Genomic DNA, 24,408 nt, shown 5'->3' on the forward strand with positions numbered 1-24,408 from the left:
ATAAAATCAGCAGGAGCACTTCCCCATCAATGACAGCAATATACAGCTCTGTTAATTTATTGCTCATTATTATTCATCATTACTCTGGCTCAAAACAACTTTCAGGAGAGGAGTAGCTGGGAAACTTTGCATTTTTCCTTAGCAAGTATCTATGTAAAACATAAAAATGAGGCATCTAAACTATCTGTTCCCAATTACAAAGGCTGTTTATATGGTCCACAAATTCTCCTACAGTACAAAAGTAGATTTTAGAAGATTAATGCACACATTAAGAAGTCCAAATTCTAGCTAACACTTAAATATTGGTGTCTTAAAGCTATTTTAAGTAAAGAGCAGCAGTAGAGATGAGTGTGGAACTACGGCTACAGTTCTGGAAGCTACCAAATATCTGACTAATCCCATGGAAAAGGATAGCTGGATGTCCAATGAAGTATCCAAGCTTTCTGGGCTGCTTACAGAATTCCCCTTATCTCTTTATTTGCTATAGGTGGTACAGTGGCATCACATCACCTGTGCCTGCCCCTAGATTAGGACAAAAAAATTGGAAAAATTTCCTTTCTCTCCCTCTCAATCTCTTCATCCTCATTTCAGATCCAAAGCCTCCAAAATGTTTTGTACAGGCATGTTGTAAAACTAACTCTAGGTGTTTAGTAGAGTGACAAAGGGAACCATTTTGGATCCTCTCTGCAGAACTAACGCCTCAAAATGCAGTTCTGCTCATTTGTATTTTAATCCAGCTCGTGTGCTGGTATTCCAGCAGCATATGGCAGTGTGTATTTCAGTTGGAAGAGCTTCAAGGAGGAGCAGCAGCATCATTCTAAAAAACTGCTTATATACCAAATCAAGTTGGTTTTTTTTTTTTTTTTCAAGTGAGTTTCATTTAAATCTTTAGGGTGCTAAAGATTTAGGTAGGTCCTCATCTACCAACAAAAAAACCCTTCCACATCCAGAACCAAGTTTCCTTTGCCCAACTGTCTTTAGACTGTTACCTGCTTTTTATGGCAGAACACCAAGAAATAACAATTATAAAGGAAGCTCAATTTCCCTCTTCAGAACCACAATGATGAAAAGAAGGAAAGATCTTAATACTTGTTGTTTGGAATTATTCCAGCAATTAGGAGACTCTGGATAAATCTCATCACACTTTAAAAATCAGATATCCAGGTGAGATTAATCTTAATCCAGTGGGATTACATGGATATCACTTTTCACAAAGCTAGTTAGGTGAAACCCTCAGCTGCAGGGGAAGCAGAGCTCTGAAAACCTGCAGAAGAGATGGTATTTGCATCACAAATCTGAGCAGGAGTTACCATAAACCAGCCACATGTTGTACCACTGCCAACACCTCAGCAGAGTCTGAAATCCCACGCCAAGTGTCTCAAATAGACAACACCAGAAACATAATTCCTGAAATAACTTTAGGACCTTACAGAAGGTGAAAATAGACAGCCTGAAGGAAACAAACTCTCTGAATAAACACCAAGCTGATTATTCACTGATGGCAGAGGCTTTTTCAGGCCTTGATACCAACAAAATCTTAGCACTGATTTCAGTATGACTTTTGCCTGAGCAAGGACTGTGGGGTCCTTCCCTTGAGAAGTAACTACAAATTGCTCTATCTAAAGAAAGTGAAACATCCCCCTGCAAATTGTACACAAACCTTGCCTCAAACCAGTTATCCCAAGTACTCTGTACAGCCCCATCTGTGGAGCAGACAACTCCTCCAGTGAGTATTGTCCCAAACCACAAGAATTTTGTGTTAATTCTCCTTAATTCTTGGCAGACATTAACTGAAAACACCCCTCTCTGTCCTGACACCATCCCTGAACATTTGCATTCAATCCACACTTATTTGATGGGAACACCACACTCTCAGCTTCCTTCAGACCTCCAGAAAATACCGTCTTTCCCCAAATTAACAAGAGATCAGCAAATGCCACTGCTGAAGCAAACACCTGCTCTAAGGTTTGGTGGGCAGAAGAACTTTCCAAACCTGCTAGAAACTGAGATCAGCTAGCACTCAGCTGGAAGGAACCCCAGCCCTAGGTTATGTAATCTACATAGTTTTTAGACCAGTCTGCATTCTTGCAGAGCCTAAAACTGAGGAAGCTACAGACAGAACAAAAGAGAACAGAAAAAGTTCATCAACCTCAGCCCAGAGGCTGCTGAGGATTCTGTATCTGCACACTGAGGCAGGACTGCCCGCTCACCCACACAAACCTGAGCACTGCAATCTTGTAATATCGAGGGTAAAGCACCACAAAATTTCCAGCGAGTCAGATCAGTCCTTTATTTGGATGAACAACCACTAACAACTAATAAATTAAAAGACCCGCTTCAGGGCTGGGTTTGGGTTTTCCTTTTCTTGGTAGTGTGTGAATAAGTCCAGACACAAACTCATCTTAAAAACTCAGAAACAGCTCAACTGATGCTGCCACTGACCATACGGAACGAGCAGAAAGTGGTAACACACAAATTCAGCCTGACCTTTGAAGACAGATTCATCTCAACCCAGTTTCTTCTGTTGAGTATGCTGGGGTTTTTCCTCATTTCACAGAATTACAGAATGGTTTCAGCAAGAAGAGATCTTAAAGCCCATCCACTCCCACCTCCTGCCATGGGCAGAGGCACCTTCCACTATTCCAGGCTGGACACTTCCAGGGACGGAGCAGCCACAGCTTCTCTGTGTAACCTCTGCCAGGGCCTCACCACCCTCACAGTAAAGAATTTATTCCCAATATCTCATCTAAAATTGCTATCTTTCAGTTTGAAGCCATTCCCCCTTTTCCTGTCACCCCATGCATTTGCAAATAATCTCTGAAAGGGAATATATACTGCTAGAAATGCAGTCTCTGAGTACATCTCCAAGTTGCAAACTTTTCATGTACTTATATAAGAATGAGGAAAAACAGGTGAATCTATCAAGCACCCAAGTCAAACCAAGCTGTTCCTTGCAATCAACATTATTTTATAACATCTTTATATGTGATTTAAAATTCCACTCTCATTTTATCCTTTTAGGTCACCCACAGGACTGTAAGTTCTTTTCACCCAAAGAGACTTTGCAAGCCTTCTCCTTGCTTTTTAATCAAGTATCAAATTGCTCTTTCTTAACCATTATGATTGAAAAAACACTCTAAAAGTGAAAACATTGGCCAGTTCAAAACACTGAAATACCAGGATGAGATTTAATTCACTCCATTTCAAATACCTGCACTGGGTCTATGAGGATTTTGGGTGTTTAAATCCCTCACTACAGCTCAGGGAATGCAGACAGCAGCTCATCTGACCACACAGAGATGATGATAGAAGGATGAACCAAACTGCTCATTCCACTTCACTGGCTGTGGGGCAGCATCCTCCAATTATTCCAGCAGGATGAGAGCCACAGGGAGGAGAAATTTCCTGGTAAAAACTTTCTCATGTCAGTTTGTCTGACAAGAGCATCTCAAAGTGCATGGAAGCCCATGAAGCTCAAAACCTCTTCCTTCCAACAAAAGCCCAGTAAGAAAGAAAAGACACAAAACCAAGTCCAGCAGCACAGAGAGACTTCCCAGTTCCAGGCAATGCTCCATGCCTGGAAGTGTTCAAAGCCAGGCTGAACAGGGATTGGAGCAACTTGGGATAGTGGAAAGTGCCCCTGCCTGTGTCAGGGGGTGGAACTGGATTGTCTTTAATGACTCTTCCAACTCAAACCATTCTGTGGTTCTGAAACTTCCCAGCTCCAGGAAGTACCTGACAGTTATCAGCATCAAACATTGTCTCTTGAAATTAAAGTGGCCAAACTGCAGGATTTTGGAGGTGGATAAATTCTCAGAGAATTCTCACTATAATTAATGTAAACACTGCATTTTTAGACACCATTAATTAGCACTCCTTCAAACAACTCCAAAAACCCACAGCAGAGGCAAAACTTGACCCAGTCCTGACCTGTGCACAGGATCCTCACTGCTGAAGAGTGGCTGCATTACTGATTACAAAGCACTCAAGTTCAGTACTTGAAACAGTAGTTTTCTCTATTTTTAGCTGTGCAACTAAAAAAAAAAAAAATCCCCGCTTCAGCATGAAGGTTGGACCAAGTGACCTTAGTCAGGTCCTCAATAAGCTCAGGCATTCTGTGATGAAAAAACAAGGAAACTGCTATAAAGAAAACTAAAATGAACAGGCAAAAAAAGGGGAGGTATTAAGGGGGTGACAGCTTGCTGAACACCCCATATTGCATATAGAAGAATAGAGTATGTGCAACTTAAAACAAAATAAAGAACAATATTTTAAAAGCGTTCAAAAGCATGTCCTTCAAAAAGAGAAGTCATACTGTGATTCCAGGAAAAAATAAAGACTTTAAGAAACGAAATGCAAAATTTTAAGCTGAAAAAAAAAAATACTGAGAACTGATGTGTTAGGAGGAAATTTTATCAAATGCAGCAGAAGGGTGAAGCTTATGAGAAAGCCTGCTGGGCCAGCAGGTGACAGAAGATAAAAGGCTCAACAGGACAAAGCTGTGGGGAGCGGGGAAAAAAACCTCAGAAATGCTTCCTTGCCACATGAAAACCCAAATTAACTCAGTGCTCAGGACGTAACAGTTTAGGGAACTTCCAGCTCTGGCGCCTGCCTGCAGAGAGGAGCAGGAAAGAGGATCCTCTCCGGGAAGTTGAGCATTGCTCACTGCCAAAGCCTACCAGGAATTACACAGCCAGGAGCACGTGGACACAGCCAGATTTCTAAGGAAACCAAGTTATTAAAAATACCAACTGATGGACTGCAATCTGCAGGTCAAAGACAGGAGGGCTCTGAAAGGGCTCCGTGGATGTTGGGAGTCCCTAAAAATTACCAACTTCTCCACAAGGTCTTGAAGAAAACTCAGCTGTAGAGCAGAAAGGAGGAAGGGCCTTATTAATCAACAGTTAATTTAAATGCTGAGAACATAAACTCTTATATACACACATAAAACCAGACTCCTGTACAGGTCTCAAGTTAGACCTCTCTCATTTAACTGCACAATAAATTATGCTGAAAAGGACACACTGTGAGGTCACAGGTCTATTACAGATAAACCAGTAAATGCATCAAAGCAGTTACCCTCAGTCTTTTCTTCCAGCTAGTTATTATACAGCGTGACTGGGAGAGAAAACAGAACATGAAATTCAAGTAGATTAATTCTAAGGCCCTGTATACAGAAAAAAAGCAGCCAACTATGCACTGAAAATGAGGGATTCTAAATGAGGTTTTTTCCTGATTAGGTGAGACCTTGAAGTCACTGCAGATAGCTTTGTGAAAATACAGTTTTCACAGTGGTTGACAACAGAAGCAGTGAAAAAGCAAACAGAATTTTAGGAGTAATAAGGAATGAACAGAGGTGGTAAGAGGAAGCAGCAGTGGGACATTGGGACACTCCACTCACGTGCAGCACTTTAGTGTCCTCAACTCTCTATTTCCCTAAGCTTCAGCTGCAGAATACCACTGGATAAGTTATTTCATGCTACAGATCTTTTAAATCTGGCCCAGTTTTACAAACATTAGATGTTTGCTACATTAATGTTGAAAAACAAGAGCAAGTAGCAGATCTATTGCTTAGGCAATTTCCTACACCTAATCATCTAAAACAAGTGTGTATTTATGATTGTGGAGATTGATTCTTTTACCTAATCTCCCTTATTCAATATTATTTTCCATTTACTGGCAATGCAAAGAGTGACAAACCAGCAGGTTCCAACCAAGTTGGTTTTGAGACTAAAAATTCTGAAGATGAAAAATGCTGTGAACAAAGCAGGCGTGGACCTTTAAACATTAAACATCATCCTTAGTCATCCAAAAAGGTGAATCCTTTGCCCACCCTATCTTTCAAGGGTGAAATTACAAACAGGCAGCACTGGAACACTCTGCCCAGGGAAGTGGTGAAGTCAAAAAATTAATGGATATGGCACTTGAGGATATGGTTTAGTGGTGAATATGGTGGTGCTCCAGGGCTGAACTTGGTGGTCTTAGAGGTTTTTTCCAACCTTAATGATTCTGTGATGAAGAATGGCATTAGATCTTACATTATTATCCATCTTACGAAGTATTTTACAGTGACTCGACATTTACAAGTGTACCAAAACAGCACAGGGATTTTACCACAAATTCAGCTGTGCCACGTGGAGAAGTGGGCAAACCCACTCTGCTTCTGGCAGGACTTGGTGCCATTTCAGCTCTTCTTTCCACAGGGATCTGAGCTGGGATCTGTTCCCAGCACTGTTCAATGAATTCATAAATGACATGAAAAGGGCTCAACAGTGAGATGACAACATCTGCTGATGATAGTAAAGTTATTCACAGTAGCAAAGGCAGTAAATAAGTAGGAAAAAAAAACCAAAAATAAATGTGTGCAGATTACTCACTGGACATTAAAATATATAAATGAAATTCAGGAGTGAAATTAATGACGACTCTCAATGAAATTAAGTGTGAAGTAGGATGAGTGGAGGTGGGGCAAGTGGCCCTATTTCATGTATATAGGTCAGCAGGCTTTGAACTGACTCAACACTTGCAGCAGGCTGAGCTCTAGAAAATACAGTTGTAATGGAAATAGTCATGTATGAATTACTTAAGTCTTTTCCAGTGCTAGAAGTGGATTTTAAATGGAGTTCAGGCTCAAAAGTTAACAAAAGAAGATGGTTCCTCACTGAATAGGCTGATGTGTTAGTTAAGCTGGAGAACCACAGAGCTTTACACTTCCCAGTACTTCTCACTCATGAATTCCAAAAGAAAAGTCCAGTAAACACTGAAAAAAAAAAAAAAAAAAAAAAAAAAAAAAACCAAAACCATCCAGCTCAGTCAATCCGTGTCCTACAGATGTCTGGACAATGAAGGGTGTGCAGAAGGAGGATCCTATTCCCATTCTGTTGCTGTGCTCCTCAATAACCCACCTGTGGCCACTGCTGGAGACAAATCACTGCTCCAGGTCAGTAAATGACAAGAGCTGCTTTCCTCCTCCTACCTTCAGTACCTCTCTGCAAGCTGTCAGACCCTTTTATTGTATTCTAGACTTTCTGTGCTGTCTGTCAGGGAAAATCATCAGAACTATGCTGGAAAAGCATATCCAAAATGCCCAGCAGGAGCAGCTGGAGGGGTGAAAGGGATCAGGTGCCTAAGCATAAAGTCTGTCACCCCGCAGATAATTCTGTTTGCATTAAAGTTGCAATGCAGCTTTGCTCCCCATAAAACATCCATCCACCAAAGTGCAGCAGAACAGTCCCCTTCCTTCTCAAAGAAAAATCAAGCCTAAGTAAAAGGCTCCATTCATTACTTGAGTTCCCTCTTCCACAAAGGTGACTTGAGCTTATTGTTCTTTCCCTGAATTTCCCCTACATTTCCACTCTTGCTAGAAGGAAAAAAAAAAAAAAAACCCTTTGAAAAATCACCTGGATTTCCAAGCAACAAGATGAAAGTCCTACCTATTCCAGGAAGAGTCCTAATTCATTTAACAAAATTAATGGGTATTTTAATGACACTTTTAGACTACCACACTGTGACTCTTGATACAGCTGATCTGATGGTTTAAAAATAGCAAAATATTAACCACTGTACCAAAATAATCTTTGAAAGAATTACCATTATCACTATTTCCCATTTTTTTTTCTTCTCAAAAAGACACTCCAACATGGAGCAAAACAAATCTTCTGCCACAGATTGAGAATTCAAAAGAAAATTTTACTATTCTGGGTGCATATAGCACTAATTCTTAATAGCCAAGACTACAGGAACAACTTCTTTGTCAACAGGTACTGAATCACTTTAAGAGATTAAAATTATTGAACAAATCACTGCCTCTAATCGCCTACTCCTTCCCTTCAGTCTTGTAAAACTTCCCAGGGATAAAGATTGTTAGAACGTAACCTATATAAGAAATATCAGAAATCAATTTTGCCTGTTACTGTATTTTCTTTCACACAGCACAGCTGCCTAAATTTAGCATGGCTGTTTTTATTTCTCTGACAAACTATGTTAACAAACTCTGTGGGGCTCTTCACTCCCCTTGACACTGAACCACAGGCTTGCAGATGAAGGCTGGGAAAACTAACAGGGTCAAATGTCTGAGTTGGGAAGAGAAGGATGAGTAAGGGGGTTGTACCAGGGATCAAGTGCAACTCCACTCAGCTCTGGAAAGTCTGGAATAGGAGTGGAATATGGAGAAACAAGCACAGATGAATTAATTTTATATACAAATGTATCTAATTGCACACTAGAAGTTCCTGGCAGGTTAGCCACCTGGGCTAAATCATCTAAATCCAGGCAGAACTATCCATGGAAAAGATGGATTCCTTTCTACAGGCACCTTTTTAAAGACAAGTCATCCCCTTCAAGGGGGTCTGGAATAGGAACTGTCAGAAGCTGTTCATCCTACCTGCTGTCCCCCGTGGCTTCAGCAGCACCTGGACATTTAAGCTTCATGAGAAAAACCTCCCCCACAGCATGTGAGGTCAAACAGAAAGATGGAGGTATTTGTATGTGTTTGGGATGTTTTGTAGAAGCATCCAAGCTGAAACTCCTCTGTGTACACTCCTGGGAATCCTGCATTACTGTGCCTGATTGCTACTGCATCCAGGCTTCCACAAATACACTCATGTGCTCTTTCACAAGTACCCAATTCCACCTTTGAGAGTTACTGATGCTGCTTGGAAAGATGAAGGATCCAGATCCACACACACCAACTACCTTCATTCCACCCTCCTGAGTGTCTCAATTCTGTATCCTCCTCACCGTGCTTGGTGCAGACACTCTGCCAGCACACTCCTTCCACATGTGAAAACAGCATTCGCCTGAAAAAAACACTTTCCCCAGCTCCATACTGAAAGGAATTAACAGGCTGAAGAATTACTGCAGCAAGAAAACCATTTTTGGCATTTAAGATCTGGTGACAACCAACCAATGGACAGGAAATCAAGTATTAGGGTGGAAATCAAGCATTAGGGTGTACTCAGTTGGTACCTGCAAATATTTGCTGTTGAAATTACATAACATCCGTAAAAGGTGAGAGTTGTTACTGGATATATTCTATTTTTATTCCCTCAGATCACAGAGCTGCCACCACACAATTCTTATTTCTTCTTGGACCCACCGTATCTAAAAAACAATTATCATCTTGTGCTGTGGAAAGGGATGGAATGTGAAATCCCATCCACATCCCAACAGAATCCCACAAACATTTTGGCAGGAAAAATTTATTATGTAAAGCCCAGATGGCATCCCAAATATTTCTACTTCAAAATTTAGGACTCTTTTTTTTTTTTTCCTTAAAATAAATTACACAGAAGTATCACGCCTAAAATTAACTGTACAAGAGCATCAGGCAAGGTAACCAGACTTGAGCAGTTATTTGGACTATGGGAAGAATGGGAATGTTGTTTTTCTCCATTTAACTCCATTGTCAGAAATGATTAATGTTTTTCTATTCAACTGTATTTGAATGACTGGCAGAGAAGGAAGATATAACAAGCTAATACATCCAGTAACATATAATACTTGGAGAAGAACTTTTCCAGTTATCTGAAGTCTATCACCTTTGCCATCAACTTCTGAAGGAACGTTTCAAACTTTCTGAACCAAATTTGCCATTTTTTTGTTATTCTGACAGGCTTCTTTTGCTTAATATTTGGGTGTTTTTTTTTTTTTCCCACTGTGCAATTTCAGCTCTGAATCTGGGAATATGTGACTTCAAAATGGTTTTAGCTGCTGCTTCACTGAAGCAGCTAAACCTGATAATCAGTTTGGTTCAGCATGGACTTAGTCACTGCCCACCCTTTAAGCTCTGGGATAAAGACCAACCCTTGATTCCGACTGTCATTTTGCAGTGAGCCCACTCCTAGATTCCTTTTATATCTATCACTGCACTGAATGCCAAAGAAATCTCAGTGTACTTGGCATGAAGGCTGCACTTCCTATATTTATGCTCCAACTAATGTATGCTCCATTTTAGTCCTTCCCAGCTTAAAATCATCCGAGGGAAGACGGCATAAAGTGCAAAACAGCCCATGCAACTGCTTTACTAATACAAAATACTGAGCACTGCCTTTCCATCACCACCTTTCTCGTGCATTTTCGGTTTAAATCTACCCAAATTATTAACCCAGAAGGAACCATGGCCATTTCTGTGTAGCATACAGTCAGATCAGGCTTGTTGATCCACCTCAAAACTTCCAGAAAATGAACTGTTACTTTTTAATTGTACTACCTTAACTTTGCTGGCAGAAGCACGTTTTGATTCTTCAAGACGGAAGAAAGTGAAACGCTTTCTCCAGGCGAGAATTCCTTATATGTGGCACGCTAACACTTCATCCTTTTTAATTATTCCACAGGTGGTTGCCTTGGAAACTGCCAAGTAGCTCCTGGATTTGAGGGACCCAGCATGAGACAGTGAGAAGCCTTTGTAGCCACGGCATTCGGATCCACGTTGGCTGCAGCAGCAGCAGGAGGACGTGGAACAGTCACAGAAAACCTGGAAGAGACGGTTAAAATTAACAGGCATTAATGACATTGCTCAGTCCTTCAAACAGAAAATACAAGGAATGCTGATAGCCCCCTGGACAGTGGATAAAACCCACATTTTAGAGGCATCTGCTCCTGCAGCTCGCCAGCACAGCCCCGGATTTCACCTTCGGAGGACGGCACTGAAATGGAGATGCCGGCGGAGCTCACGAGCTCAGCCCTCAAGATCCAGCAAGATGAGATTATTTTCCCCTCAGCTTCCAGAAAGACCTTCCTGAGTGTCTGGTCCAACTGCCTGAAATTCAGTGCTATTGTTTTGCTTTGAATAAAAATAGAGTAACTATAAATAGCTGCCATCGCGAATGCTGATTCACTGTTATTCCGTATCATACAGCAAATTGCTCCCAACTTCACTCAGCCTGAAAAACTAAGAAAATTCTCTTTACTTAAAACGCAGCTAGAAGCCCAGCAAAGCATCCAATTCTGCATTTGTGTCACTGGTCTAAAAGTACAAAAGATTTTCCTTTTCCCTCTCTGATTTCTCATCATTTCAAAAGCTGCTAATTTGCACAAAAATATATAAATAAAACCACCAAAAACCAAACCAAAGCAAAACCTTATTACGCTTTCTGCTACTGGTCAAAACTATAAATTTCCATTTTTCAAAAATCTTTTTTGCTTCCCCATTTTCACTTTTTAAACAAAAAAATAGATTAACCTACGCCTTAAAAAACTGTTTTCATTAAAATTATCCATCATGATGGAAATGGTCACTCTTGCACTCAGAGGCCTCCCTCTCTTTACTGATATGATTAGTATGTCCAAATCAGTGATTTGAGACCTCACTCATATATAAGTGCTTGGATTTGTGGTATCACAAATTGCCTGGCAGCACCTCAAGAGTAAGAGGTGGATTTGCTTCCACCCGTCCATGATGAGACACCCAAGAGACACAAGAGCATGTTTTTTAATTCTAGAGCAGAGTTTTACTACAACTCACTAGATTAAATATACATTTATTGCACAGAAAAAAACTACAGTCAAGTAAGAGAAATGAAACTGTTTCTGAGTGATCTCCTCAGTGCTCACTTTACCCTTCCGGGGCAGGTCCTTCTCTCTTCCTTGCCTTCTTCAATCACTTGCTTGACTAAAAAATTAGAATCTGAAACCATTTTCTTTCTCTCTGTCACTGAATCCCACCAAGGAGAAAGCAAATCCGGGTGGGTACCACAGTTTTCCCTTTCTTGCTTCCCTCTCCACATCTCTTTCAGTCAGCTCATTTTCCCTTTTATGAACAAGGTTTCTGAAAAATGACGTGACAAAACCAGGCATTTTCTTTCCCTCGTTCCCAGCAGTTCCAGAAGTGAGACCTGTTTAATCCTATCTGGATTCAATTTAGGATGAACACGAGTTTCCCCAATTCCCTCATCCCACCAGCCATCCGCTTCCATACTTTGGGAGTGGAAATATGGATCCTTGTCAGCCCATCAGACCATGGTTTGTTAAGAAGCTTTTGGGGATTTTTCCCTGCAGAAGTGGCATTCTAAAACACTGTGGAAAATCCAGAGCATTTTCTCTGTTCTCCTCTTCCTAATTACAGCTATGACCTCCTGCATGTCCTGCTAATGCAGGAGAAAACCTCTCCTCTGCCACAGTTCCCTCAAGTGTCTCTGACAAACCAAGTCCCCAAAGCCTCAAATTGACCCTTTTATCACAGATTGTTCTTTCCTCTGAGGAAAGGTGGATTTTTCATCCCTGCCTCAGGCATCTTAACAGTACTCTCAAGCACATCCTCTCTCTGCACTCATGATCCCATTTTGTTTTTTCTCACAGGGGCAGACAGGTGAACTTTATCTCAGACCAAATCTGGTGCTTGACCAATTTCCCAGTGTTAGTCCTTTCAACCCACTGAGATGTTCTGAAAACCAGGGCATCCAGTTCTCAGCAGGCACCAGTGCCTGTCATTTTCATTTGCCTTATTCTCAGAGTAGCATCACCCTGAGATTAAGTCAAAAGTTGGGTTGCAAGTCTTCTTGTTGATTTAAATCCTGTACTTTTCTACAGGAATGCTGATTTCTGAATTCTTCGCCTATAGGAGGTGATGAAACCACTGCGTATCTTCCCCATCCTATCATCTCAGACTAAGTAAGTAACTTCAGAGACTGCAAGAGAGTTTGTGCTAGCTTTTTTCCCTCTTTTTAATATGTATTTTGGAAACCTCTATACAATGTATTTATGTTAAATATGCTCATTTTAACACATACTCTTCAGACATTCTGCTTCTGTGAGCGACCCCACCTGTGCAGTGGTTTATCTCTGCCATGCTCCTCCTGCTCAAACTTCTTAATCCCAATTTAATCTCTGCCAGGCTGGTGATCTGTCTGGATTCTTAGGCTCTCAGACTTCCTCTCTTCTTCATACAAAGGTTATGCATAGGAGCCATGGGATGAACTCAGTGAAAGACTTGGATTTCTTTTTTTTTCTGTGGAATTCATCCACCTCAGGTGCTACAAAGACACCTGGATCAACATGGAGCTCCACCAGCTGAGTTTCTGACCAACACTTACAAGAAAGCGATGTCACACTCTGCAATTCTTTTCCAAGACCTGTGTGGAAGAGTGCTACTGACTCTTCAAAATAGAAATAAAACCTTCTGTCTCAGCCTTCAGAGGACACAGGTTTTTGTTTATTTCCAGCCTCCTGGCCCAGGGCTTCCACAAGCTTCACATTTTGCCTCTACCATCCCTGCTCTGGGACCCTGAGTCACTGAGTGATGGAGGAGCTCAGCTCCCTCCTTCAGAATGAGCATCATTAAACACTAAAAGCACTGTAAACGCCAGAGCTCCGTGTTATTAGTAAAATACATAAAACATGGGACTTGTGAATAGCAAAATTAAAAGCAAGATGAATAAAGACTTTTAAGTAACTCCCCCGGTCCATTGTGGTTTCTTTTTTTTTTTTTTTTCCCCAAACTTGATCTCAACCCAATTTCACAAATCCCTATGCACCCCTGAAATAAGTCTTTCTTTCCCCGTTCAAACATTTCCAGAGACTGCTGGTTTTCCCCTCCTCAGTCTCCATTCCTGTCAAAGGCTCCTTTCTGACCAGTGTCTATCCCATCCTCCAAAAAGCTGCTTCCCAAAAATACCCTCAGATACTCTCAGGGAATGCTCCATCTCCCTCCCACCAGAGGCTTGCACAAACACAGCACAATAAGGAACTTTTCCCCCCACTGTGGTCATAAGAGACACGAGAAATTCAAACACCAGTCATGACACATCCCACACTGGAGTTTTCAAAAAGGCCCTAAAGGTCAGCTTGCCAAAACTTTAATTCACAAGATCCAAGTTCTTATTTCCCCTTTTTCTCTGCACAATTTTCTGTTTAGTTCATGTCAGGTACTTTTTAGCCACAACTTCTTAGTGCAAAGCTCTTTGCCCTGTTCTTGGTTTCAGTCACAGCTCAATGAATAGATAGATGACCATTAGTTTAAGTTTTTGGTTTCTCCAGTTGTAATTTTTTTTTTAAATTCTTCAGAATTGATGCACAGAAGTGATACACAACCACAACCACCTTTTTTAGCCAACTAGAAAATTGAGATTTTCTTGATAACTGTACTTTTATATGCCCAGAAGGCACCCAGACAGCTTGAACCAAGTAAAAAACTTCATTTTTATTCAATGTTTTGAATATTATGTATATATGTATATATGTATATATAATATATAGATGTATACTGGTAATAAGTCATAGATACAACAGCAGATTGGAACTGCATTGAGTCCCACTGCCCCTTTGCAAACTCCAAAGCCACTGCATTAAGGTTCCAGAAGCAACTTATCATTTAAGATTCTTTCTTAAAAAAAAAAATAAACCAAAAAAACCCAAACAACTTATATTTCAGCATTGTTTACTGATCTTCTCTTCTAATAGTCATTATTTTCCACCTGACAAGAAGTTAAATGGTGTCAAAAAAGGTGTCAATCCTGGATATCCTTTGTTTTTTAAAAAGCTTGTCAACAATTTTTTATGTTTTACTATTTGACACATAATAAGGAAAAAATAGGAGCAATCTTCAGAACATGCTGATGGCTGGCAAGAATCCCATTTTTTCAGAAAAAAACAAAAAAGACCTTGTGTTGTAAAGAAAATTATTCACTATTTGCTGTGATGTTTTTTTAAGGTTTACTTGCAAATGCCTGGTAAATAAAAAGGCACCTTTCTCTTAAATTATTTTGAAGTATAAACAACTAAAGCAGACCTTAAAAACTAAAGCCTTCTTTAAACTACTCCACATCCAGTGAAGATCAGCACAGCTTGGCTACTTTACAGATTTACCAGGGTAATACACATCTGCACCATGAATATTGAAACAAATATTAAAAAAGAAATTAAAAACAGAAACAAAACCAAAAAAAACCAACCCAAAAAAAGTAAAAAAAAAAAAAAAAAAGAAACAGAAACAGAAAAGGCACCCTTTGCTGTCTTCAATAAAAACCTAATGTAAGATTTTTAAATTAGAAATATGGTAATTTCCCCTATAAAAACTGCAGGTAGCCAGGAAAATTTCAGCCAAGCAAACCTTTCCACAAATTCAACTAGAAGATTTTACAAAATACAGGTAAAAGGAATACTCAGGACACAAGGCACTGCCTGGGACAGGACTACTCAGGATCAGCTGCCAACCAGAAATGAAGCACAGAGGGAAGTAAAACAGGCAGGAAAGGTATCAAAGTTTGGAGGCTCAGTCAGTAGCAACAAGAATACCTGAAAAAAGGAATCACAGAATTATTTAGGTTGGAAAAAGACCTGCAAGTCCAACCATGAACCCAACACTGCCAAGGTACAGCAGCAGAACATCCTTGGGACTAGTGTGGCCAGGCAACTTTGGGAAGCTTCAATTAAGGCAGCCCAAAATCAGATGGTCACTTTAAAAGATGTTTTTGAGTTGAATGAACACTTGGTGAGATCTCAAGGGAAAGGGTTTCCACATAAGTGGTGGCAACAGCTCTGATGACCTGGGCTGTCAGGAGCTCCTAAACAAAAATGCAAGGGGGAAGAAGATTCCTCTGCCAAGATTCCTCTTCAAACCAAGCCTGAACAGCTGAAACTTGTGAAGGTGATCTCTTGCTGAAATAATTCACAAATCATCCAAAACCAAATCCATCTGAAAAGAAAACTGAATACTTTTCAGTCTTAAATACAAGAATGTTTTGCTCCGTGCTACCAGGAGAGACACGGAATCAGGGTGCTGAACAGTGACTTTGTGCTTCAACCATTCAGCACCGTTGCTTAAACAATACTGGATGGAGTCTTTTGGCAAGAAAATACAGGCCAATTTTATGTAACAACTTTCACTACAATAAGAGTTACTGAAATGAAAACAGCAAAAATTATTTTGACAGTATTTAAAAAAAGATCAGTCAACACTTTCAGCAGTGTCTGGAAAAAAAAATCCTTTTCCATATATAGAGAACAACATCAGTATGTGATGATCCAGGAGATGGGCATATTCTGAATTTCTAGTTTGCAAATCCACAGTGTTTTGTGGTGACAGAGACATTCCCTTGCCCAGACTCCACAATCCTCTCTTGCTGGGGCTGATTTGTCCTCAGATCTTGCTCTTTGCAGTTTCAGCTCTTTCTTCTGCTATCTCAGAAAACCTCACCCTCCTCAGACTACAAAGGAAGCACAATAAACTAATACAATGTTAGTATGATGCACATCTCAGATTTTTACAGGATAAAGATGCTCTCCTCTTATTACAAACCACAATAAAGTATTAAAAGCATGAGAGCTGGCACTGAGATTTCTTACCAAATGCTCTCCTAAGATAAATAATCATTCAGTTGAGAGAACAAAATTATTTAGTGTGAAGGTCACCTGGTTTAGCACTAAATACTGTTCAACATCTGGTCTTAAGATAAACAGCAATTTGTGTCTTTAAAGCAGAGTTTATTTTTTGAAAAAAATCTTTACTAAAAACAGTCATCACATACTGAGAATTTCCACATTCTACCTGCCAACACTCAGACTAATTTGCCTCACATAAGCCCTCCAGTAAATCCAAAGCCCTTTTCCCCTGTGTACAGCTACCAATTACCACAACACAGATACTAAAACCTCAACAACAAATAAACGTTAATACCTGGGTAACACTTGAACAGCTTTTGCTACATCAAGTAACTGTAAACTTTTTCATTCCGGCGTTCTGACGCACACCTGGTTGTGAAGTTTTGGTGTTTAACACCAGGAGGATGAACCCACAGACCCTGCTGGCTGCAGAGCAACACAAACCACCAGTATTCCCATCAGAAAAGGGCCAAGAATCAACAGCTGAGAGCAACTCTATGGCTTTACCACCTGCTGCTGAAGCCACCTTTACCCATTTCTCATCCCTGACTGTTCATTCCGCTTCATGCAGCTGTGCCATGAACTAGATCTTGGTACTGAGCCTGCAGAAATCTGATTTTGCTGTTTTAGCTGGTCCTGCAGTGGGTTCACCCATGGCTGTAGGAGCATCAAGCCAGGACCAGGGGCCACCTGGTACCCAGGCAGGAAATGGGGGATGCTGACTGCTTCTTTCAGCAATTCTGCTGGTTTATGCCAGCTTAAAACTCCATGAAACTATTTAGAATTAGGCACATCTGAGTTAGAAATGTGGCAAAACACAAAAAAAAAAAAAAAAAAAAAGAGAGAGAGAAGCAAGCACAGATTGTTTGTCCCATAGAACAAATTACTAAGAGAGATGCTGAAATCCTCATTTCTAAGTAACTCCCAAATAAGCCAGCCTGCCCTTCTGAAAAGCATTTTCAGCAGATGCCTGTTAATTTTTTCAAATTTTCAGTCAAACATAAGCTACTGAGCTCAAACCAGGGAGTAACAGTTACATGTAATGACCTGCAACACCCTAAATGTCAGACTAAATTACCCAACAGCTCCTTCTGCCTCCCATCTTCGAAACACTGATAGATTTTAGCTCCATCCCTAGCTGTGTCAGATCAGCAGGCTCTAACAGTTCCAAACACAAGAGTCAAACGAAATGATATCCCTGCTTGGAACAAATCCAGGGGTTGAATGTGATTTCTTCACGTAGAAACAAGCAGCTCTTAACTTTTGATCTGGAATTCGTACCTCGTTAGGAGGGAAGCAGCAGAAGTCTCACCCATTGCTGGTTCCAAGCTGGTGATGACGGAGAAGGAAAAGGAGAAGGAAAAGGAGAAGGAGCTGTGCTGTGCTAGAGCTGGTCACCAAGCCCATCAAAACCCTCAGCTGTGAGTGCAAGAGATGATAATTTCGCCTGCCACGAGCAGACAGCTCCTGTGAGTCGGGAATTTTCACGTTCAGAAGCTCTGAGGAGGAGGGTCAAATCAGAAACCCTGGCTTTCAGCATCATTCTTTGTGCCTCAGTATGTTATGGGTGAAGGAAGATGCCTTCTCTCTGCCTCAGTAACTTGTGTAGTATTTCATCCTTTGCAAATTAAAAAAAAAAAAAAAAACCCTCTAAATTTACAAGACGTGTAGCACTTGGCAGGATTTCATAACTGCTGAGTGACTGAGATGAGCTCATTTAGCACAATTTTGAAATAAATGTATTATTTTATAGAGCTGAGACTATACATTCTGCAAGGCAGTGGGAGAAAGGAGGGATGATACAGAGCATGACCTGAAGAGTGTGGCCTGTTGCCAGTGCCCACACACACTTATCCCTCTCTTTTCCAGCCTCTGTCACATACACACACCCCCTGGAAAGAAACAATCAGCTCAGGGCAAGTAGGAGCATTTTTCCAGTGCTGCCAACTTCTGCCAAAATCCTATTTTCACTTTAAAATAAAGACTGTGCTCGTTTAACTACAAGATTCTTGACATACATAGCAACACCTGTCAGAGAAGTAGAAATAAAACAAGCGGGGGGGGGGGGGGGGGTGGGAAATCAGGATTTTTTTCCAATTCTCTCCTGCTTTCTGTGTGACCAGGAAAGTGGAATTTGTCACCACCACGGGCAAACTGTACTTTTAAATCCAGACTGTGGATTGGGGAAGAGTGGTCAGGAACAGCCATGGACACACAGGATGGGAATCAAGCGCTGGGAGAGCCAAGCCCATCACTTCTCCCACCTGATGCTTCTGGCTTTACACACCTTAAAAACCAACTGTAAAGGAAGACACTGCACAGAAATATATTCAGCAACACGAGGCTTTAAAGTCCTTTCACACTTCCTGCAAATTCACAGCCTCTGTTCAGATCTGCTCCTTTAAGTAGCTCAGGTGTGGGATTTAAGGCAAGCTCCTCAGCTGAGTGAGCTGCATGTCACAGTCAGCATGAAAATCCATTGCTACAGATTCCTCATCCTATAATTTATGTTAGTCAATAATATTAACTAGGTTTCAGGAAAAAAAAAAAAATCAGTGTTGTTTCTCATTATCCAAAACAAAATAAAACATTTCAGTCTTTCAGAAAATATCTGAAATTACATGCACAAAACCACCCAGTTAAGAGATACCAGCAACCAAAGGATAACTGAGAAATAATTTTTTTTTTCAGTTTAATTCTAACACTGACTGCCAGACTGTTTAAGAATGAGATTGAGCAAGCCAGGGGGACAAGTGGCAGCCTACTCATGTACCAGGCAATTCAGCAAGAGCTGAGAAACAGGACAAATGAACCCATTTTCAGCTTGGACTGATCTGGTTATATCACCAAGCCGAGCTAAAACCAGCTTGGGAATCAGAGCAGAGACACTGCTGTCGCTGAGTAAGCACATAAAGGAGGCCAGAGGCATCAATCAAATTCAGGAGAGAACTGTGTAGGTAATAATCACATAAATATGTATGTTTAGGGATAAACCAGGCAAAGTTTGGGTGTTTTGTTTGTTGTTGTTGTTGTTTGCATTTTTTTTTTTGATGGATGCGTTTTAAAAAGACACAAGAAAATTCCTTCTCTTTTTTAAAAGCCAGGTCTGAGCTGCTCACTGTGGAAGGAACCCTGCTTGATCAATGCTGACAACACACGGACAGCACTGGAATTCTGTCCCTGCACTACCATGTTTATGGTCCAAGTAATGCAAAGGTCAAGAATGAACACACCCAGAACACAAAAGACACCCACTCTTGTGCATTAGAGAAATATTTACTTCATTAGTCATGAAGAAGTTCATTTACCATTTGAATGACTGAAAATACCTTAAAATTGCATCAGCTTTCCCTTTGCTATAAAATAATTAAAGGCCTAAATTAGTTCCACAAGAGAAACTCATTGCTAACCACAACTAAGGCATGAGCACTGCAAGATCTCCTGATGGAAAAATTATTATATTGATTTAAATAAAACAATGAAATTATTGTTAATAATAGTAGCTGCAAGCTTTCAGGAATTCACTAGCTCAAGCAAAATCACCAGCATTTAAAAAAATGTCTAGAAAAATTCAATATAAAATCACTTGATTTGAAACAAATAATGCCATTTTGTAAGCACCACAGTCAGTTATACTCAACTATTACATGAGTATTAAGCTAACCCAGTTTTCCTTTATATAAGTTGCCAAGAGAATGCTCTTTCTCTTCACCCTTTTCTGATTTCCAGGAAAAATGTCTTGAAAAACTGCTTCTGCTAGAATTACTGGAGTCTGAAGTATGACCAGTAATTTACAATCAGCAAAGGACATTACTTATCCCTAAAAATTTAGAGATAAAAATATTTTTAAATCGAAGTACAAAAATTAAAAAAAAAAATCACAGTAGTCATGACAACCCCATTCCCTTTCCTTCTGCTCACCCATGTCATCAATATGATACCTAAAATAATCCACGGTAATTAAACTATCTGCAAGAGACAACGACTTGTGCAGAAAATAATTCTAGAAGAATTTACACCAAAAAGTGTTGTGGTTTAATGCCAGCCAGGAACGAAGTTCCACACAGCCCCTCGCTCCCAGCACAGGGGGATGGGGAGAACAGGGAAAAGTTAAAACCTGGGGGTTGAGATAAGAGCAGTTCAGTAATTTAAATTAAGTAAAATATCATTATAATAACAGTATATAATACAATGAGAAGGGAGATAATAAAAAGAGAGACAACAAGTGATGCACAGGTCACCCGTCACTGACTTGATGCCCAGCACATCCCAAAATACTACTGACTCCTGGATAGCATCCCTCAGTGTATACACTGGGCATGATGTCCCATGGTATGGAATACCCCTCTGGACAGCTCAGGGCTGTTGTCCCAGTCGTGTCTTCATCACCAGAGCCTGGGAAATTGAGAAGTCCTTGACTTGGAATAAGCACTCCTCAGCAGCAACCAAAAACATCAGTGTGTTATCAACGCTTTTCTCACACTGAATCCCAAGCACAGCACTGCGCCAGCTACTAGGGAAAACTAACTCCATCCCAGCCAAAAACAGGACAGACTTGGTAGTTTGACCTCAGCTCCCGGAAAAAATATGGAGAGGATTATACTGGGTGCTGCTGAGGGTCTTTTGAAGAATACACCTGCCAGGCACCACCAACGCAAGGTTAATTAATTTGATAACCATCTGTGATAAGGTCAACTGCCCAGGGAATGAAGGGGAGGAAGGGGATTCAGTTTTTCTGGATTCTAGTAAGGCTTTTGGCACTCCCAGCATCCTTCTGGGTAAGTTGTCCCCACTGTGGGATGAGCAAGTTCAGGGTGCTCTGGGTGACAAACTGGCTGGAGGGCAGAGCACAAAGAGGTTCCAGCTGCCTGGGGACTGCCACCAGCAGGGATCAGCCCTAGGGCCAGTCCTGTTCAATGTATTTGTCAACGACCTGGATGCTTCAACCCTTTAGCAAGCCCTGAACTGCTCAGGCAGTTGGAGTAGATGATCACTGTAGGTCCCTTCCAACTGAAATATTCTATTCTGTGCTACACATTGACACCTGGGTGTAAAGCAAGCACCAAGTGGGAAAAATCCCACCCAATCCTTTCAGCAGGGCACTTAGTGCCCACCTAAACTTTCCAATAAAATCTCTAATTTCACCAATATGACTCAATCGTTACTTTTCCTCCCATTATGTGAACAGCAGGCGACACGTCCAGAGATGGTGAAATCATTTGGGAACTTCAGAGCACAGCCCCGTAATTCTGCACCTCTTATTCAATCCACAAAAGTATTTTAAGACTACAGTTAACTGCACTGCAGAGTCTGATTACAAGAACAGAATAAAACTCATCAGGACTATTTCTGGGATTTTAATGACACAGTGGTCAAGGTAGCACCATGGTGTCTATTATATATCTACACTTGACAGACTAATTTTATTCTAACCCAGCACATTCCCCTCCAACTGTTTGACTCAATTCTTACAACTCAAGAAAGATTCTAAATCAACACATATGTTAAAAAGAAGAGAAGTGCAATGTTAATAATTTTCACCTGTGCCTTCAAAAGCATATTTTGGCATATACTGTCTTCATTTTGGGAGACAAAAGATCTGGATTCTACAGATTTTCACAGAAAAACACCACATCTATAATAAACCTTTAACAAAGCACAGCAATCAAATCACGGAATATTGGGATTTATCTCAATTGTCCACACCAAGCATCAGCTGTCCAGGTACCCGTGTAGGTAAAGGAGGTCTTCTTAAACTAGCAGACCTTTCATTAAGATTAACTTCCCTAAATCCAGTTCTCTCCATGAGAAAATGAGGAATCCCATCCTAAACTTCTGAAGGTAGCCCTCCACTGCCTGTAAAGTCCAGAGTGACCTGCTCAGATCAGTCATTCCCTGACACTGCTGTTCCTGGAGTCTGGAGGGATTAATCTTGTGGGCAACTCTTAAGTTTCTACTAGGTGGTTTCAAGGCAATGCTCCTGTCCAAAAAATTAAACACTTGGCAAAAGGAAGACTTGTTCTTCTGGTATCAAAAATTATATACGCAAGCCCAGAGTATTAATTAAAGACACAGTGACCCTGTGATCATCAGCCAAGGAAATGACGCCAAGGACAAAGACATTCTGCCCTCCTGGTCTGACCACAACTTCCCTCTGTTGACAAGATGACATTTCATCTTTCTATGAGAGAAATGAACCATCATATCTGATCTGATTTCCTGAAACTATTGAGTCTTTTATACCTAGAGAGGCGACACCAGATAGACAAGAACCGTAGAGTGAAGGAAACAGAAATTAAACTGAGGTAGCAAAGCACAATTTCTCTCCTTCACAATATAGAGCAGCTCCCCTCACCTGATCTTTACATCTTTACATTAGTCAGTGACCTATGTCTTATAATTAGACAATATTGTTACCCACGTAACACAACATGCAGGATTGAAACACCTAATACTACTTTACTCAGCATTTGGTTAGAAAACCAAAACAAAACAACAACAACAAAAAAAAAAAAAAAAAAAAAAAAAAAAAAAAAAAAAACCAGAAAAACAACCCACTAAAATATACCCAGCAAACTCTCAATGCTTTCTCTAAAAATAAAATAATAAAATAAAATATTAATCAACTCCTAAGCTTTCTAACCAAGAAAGAAAATCACCTATTACTGACTCTTTGCCACACTGAGATCCAGAAAAGCTCCTGGGCTGTTCAACATGCACTTCACTGATGTAGACCTGGTGTCAGCAAGGGGTTTGATTCCTTAAGCAAGCACTATCAGGTCTGATCACTGCACTCCCCTCCAAGCCTCCTAATTTGTCATTCCTGTTACTGATTCAACTGTATTCCACAGAAGAGAAAAACACCCTGAATAATACCAAGAATAACATCCTTCCTTTCCTGTTCAGATCCATTTATGTCAGTCATCTTCCTCTCCCAAGAAATTTCAAGGCATCTTCTGAAGCACGGAACCATAATTCCATTGGAATTTATCAGTCCTGTGGTTAAAGCAGGCTGAGCAAGCTTCACCCTTCGTGGCCAACAGCTCCAAGATAACTGAGAATAAATGGAGTTGGGAAACTCTCTCTGGATATCAATTTCCACTGTTTCTATTGGGGGAAAAAAAAAAAACAACACTTGACCAGCCCTTGTGCACTGAGCAGACCCCAGCCACCATCTGTACACAAGAATTTATGTGATTTATTTATTTCTATTCTATTCACATTAAACAGGGTGCATACCTTCCTTCATTCTTCTCCATTCTGCCACTCTCTGTTTTGATTCAAACTTGAAGAGTATGTTATCAAATAACATCAAATATTGTTATCAAATTCAACAAACTGACTAAAGCAAACGAAGGGAACAATCGAAGGCCCTGGAAATTGTGTCTGGAGAAACTGACTGCCAAACGGCCACGGACACACTCTGTACTTTTCCACTGTTTGGTTAAAAGCTGTTAAGACAGGTCACATGGACAGATGGAAAAGCCTTATTTAATCCCATGTTGGTTCAATTACCTTTCATCTCCAATAAGCCAACTCCACTGGGCTGCAGCATCTATTTCCCGTAAGACAGTTAAAAAAAACAAGTGCAAAAACACTCCTCTGCCACCCAAGGCACTCTGTGTGACTCCTGCACCCTCCATCTCCATCAAAACTGCACAACAGATGGATGTAAACAGATGTAAAGCCCCTGAGAACATGAACTTCTCTGCTGCAGCTCCCAGAACTATTCACATGACAATACAGACATGAAAGACACAGAAACGGCTTTACTGTTAAAACAAATCCTTCAGGTCAAAACAGAAGATTATGTTCTAACATTGACAACTACAAAATGTACAGTTCTTTGTCATTCCCAAACTCACCCAGTACCCCAACACTGCTGCCACCTGTGGCACCTGAAATCAGAAAACCCACTTAGCAACTAAAACCATTATTAATTTTAAAAATATAGGCTAAAGGGTGGAAACGAAATAGGACAAAAATATTTTAATGTAAAGCAAGAAGGCAAAAATTATCAAATATTGAGTACAGCAAAATGAAGACATGTACTACTGGAGAATAGTTGATATAACCCTTTGGTTGTTTGTT

At 40.5% G+C, this 24,408-nt stretch overlaps 1 protein-coding gene across 7 annotated transcripts in view; it reads right to left on the reverse strand.

Moving 5' to 3' along the window:
- The window catches only part of LOC128788384 (endonuclease domain-containing 1 protein-like), a 162,157-nt gene that overhangs the window by 116,156 nt on the left and 21,593 nt on the right, over positions 1–24,408 (reverse strand). For 6 of the 7 annotated variants that reach the window (XM_053943388.1, XM_053943387.1, XM_053943385.1 and 3 more), the window contains exon 2: positions 10,211–10,474. The gene's annotated coding sequence lies outside the window, so the exon portion shown is untranslated. Of the gene's footprint in view, positions 1–10,210; positions 10,475–10,580; positions 10,597–24,408 lie in introns of those variants that run through there. The other variant, XM_053943390.1, reaches the window with a different exon arrangement.

The sequence above is a fragment of the Vidua chalybeata genome, chromosome 5, assembly GCF_026979565.1.
Source record: "Vidua chalybeata isolate OUT-0048 chromosome 5, bVidCha1 merged haplotype, whole genome shotgun sequence".
Taxonomy (NCBI): domain Eukaryota; kingdom Metazoa; phylum Chordata; class Aves; order Passeriformes; family Viduidae; genus Vidua; species Vidua chalybeata.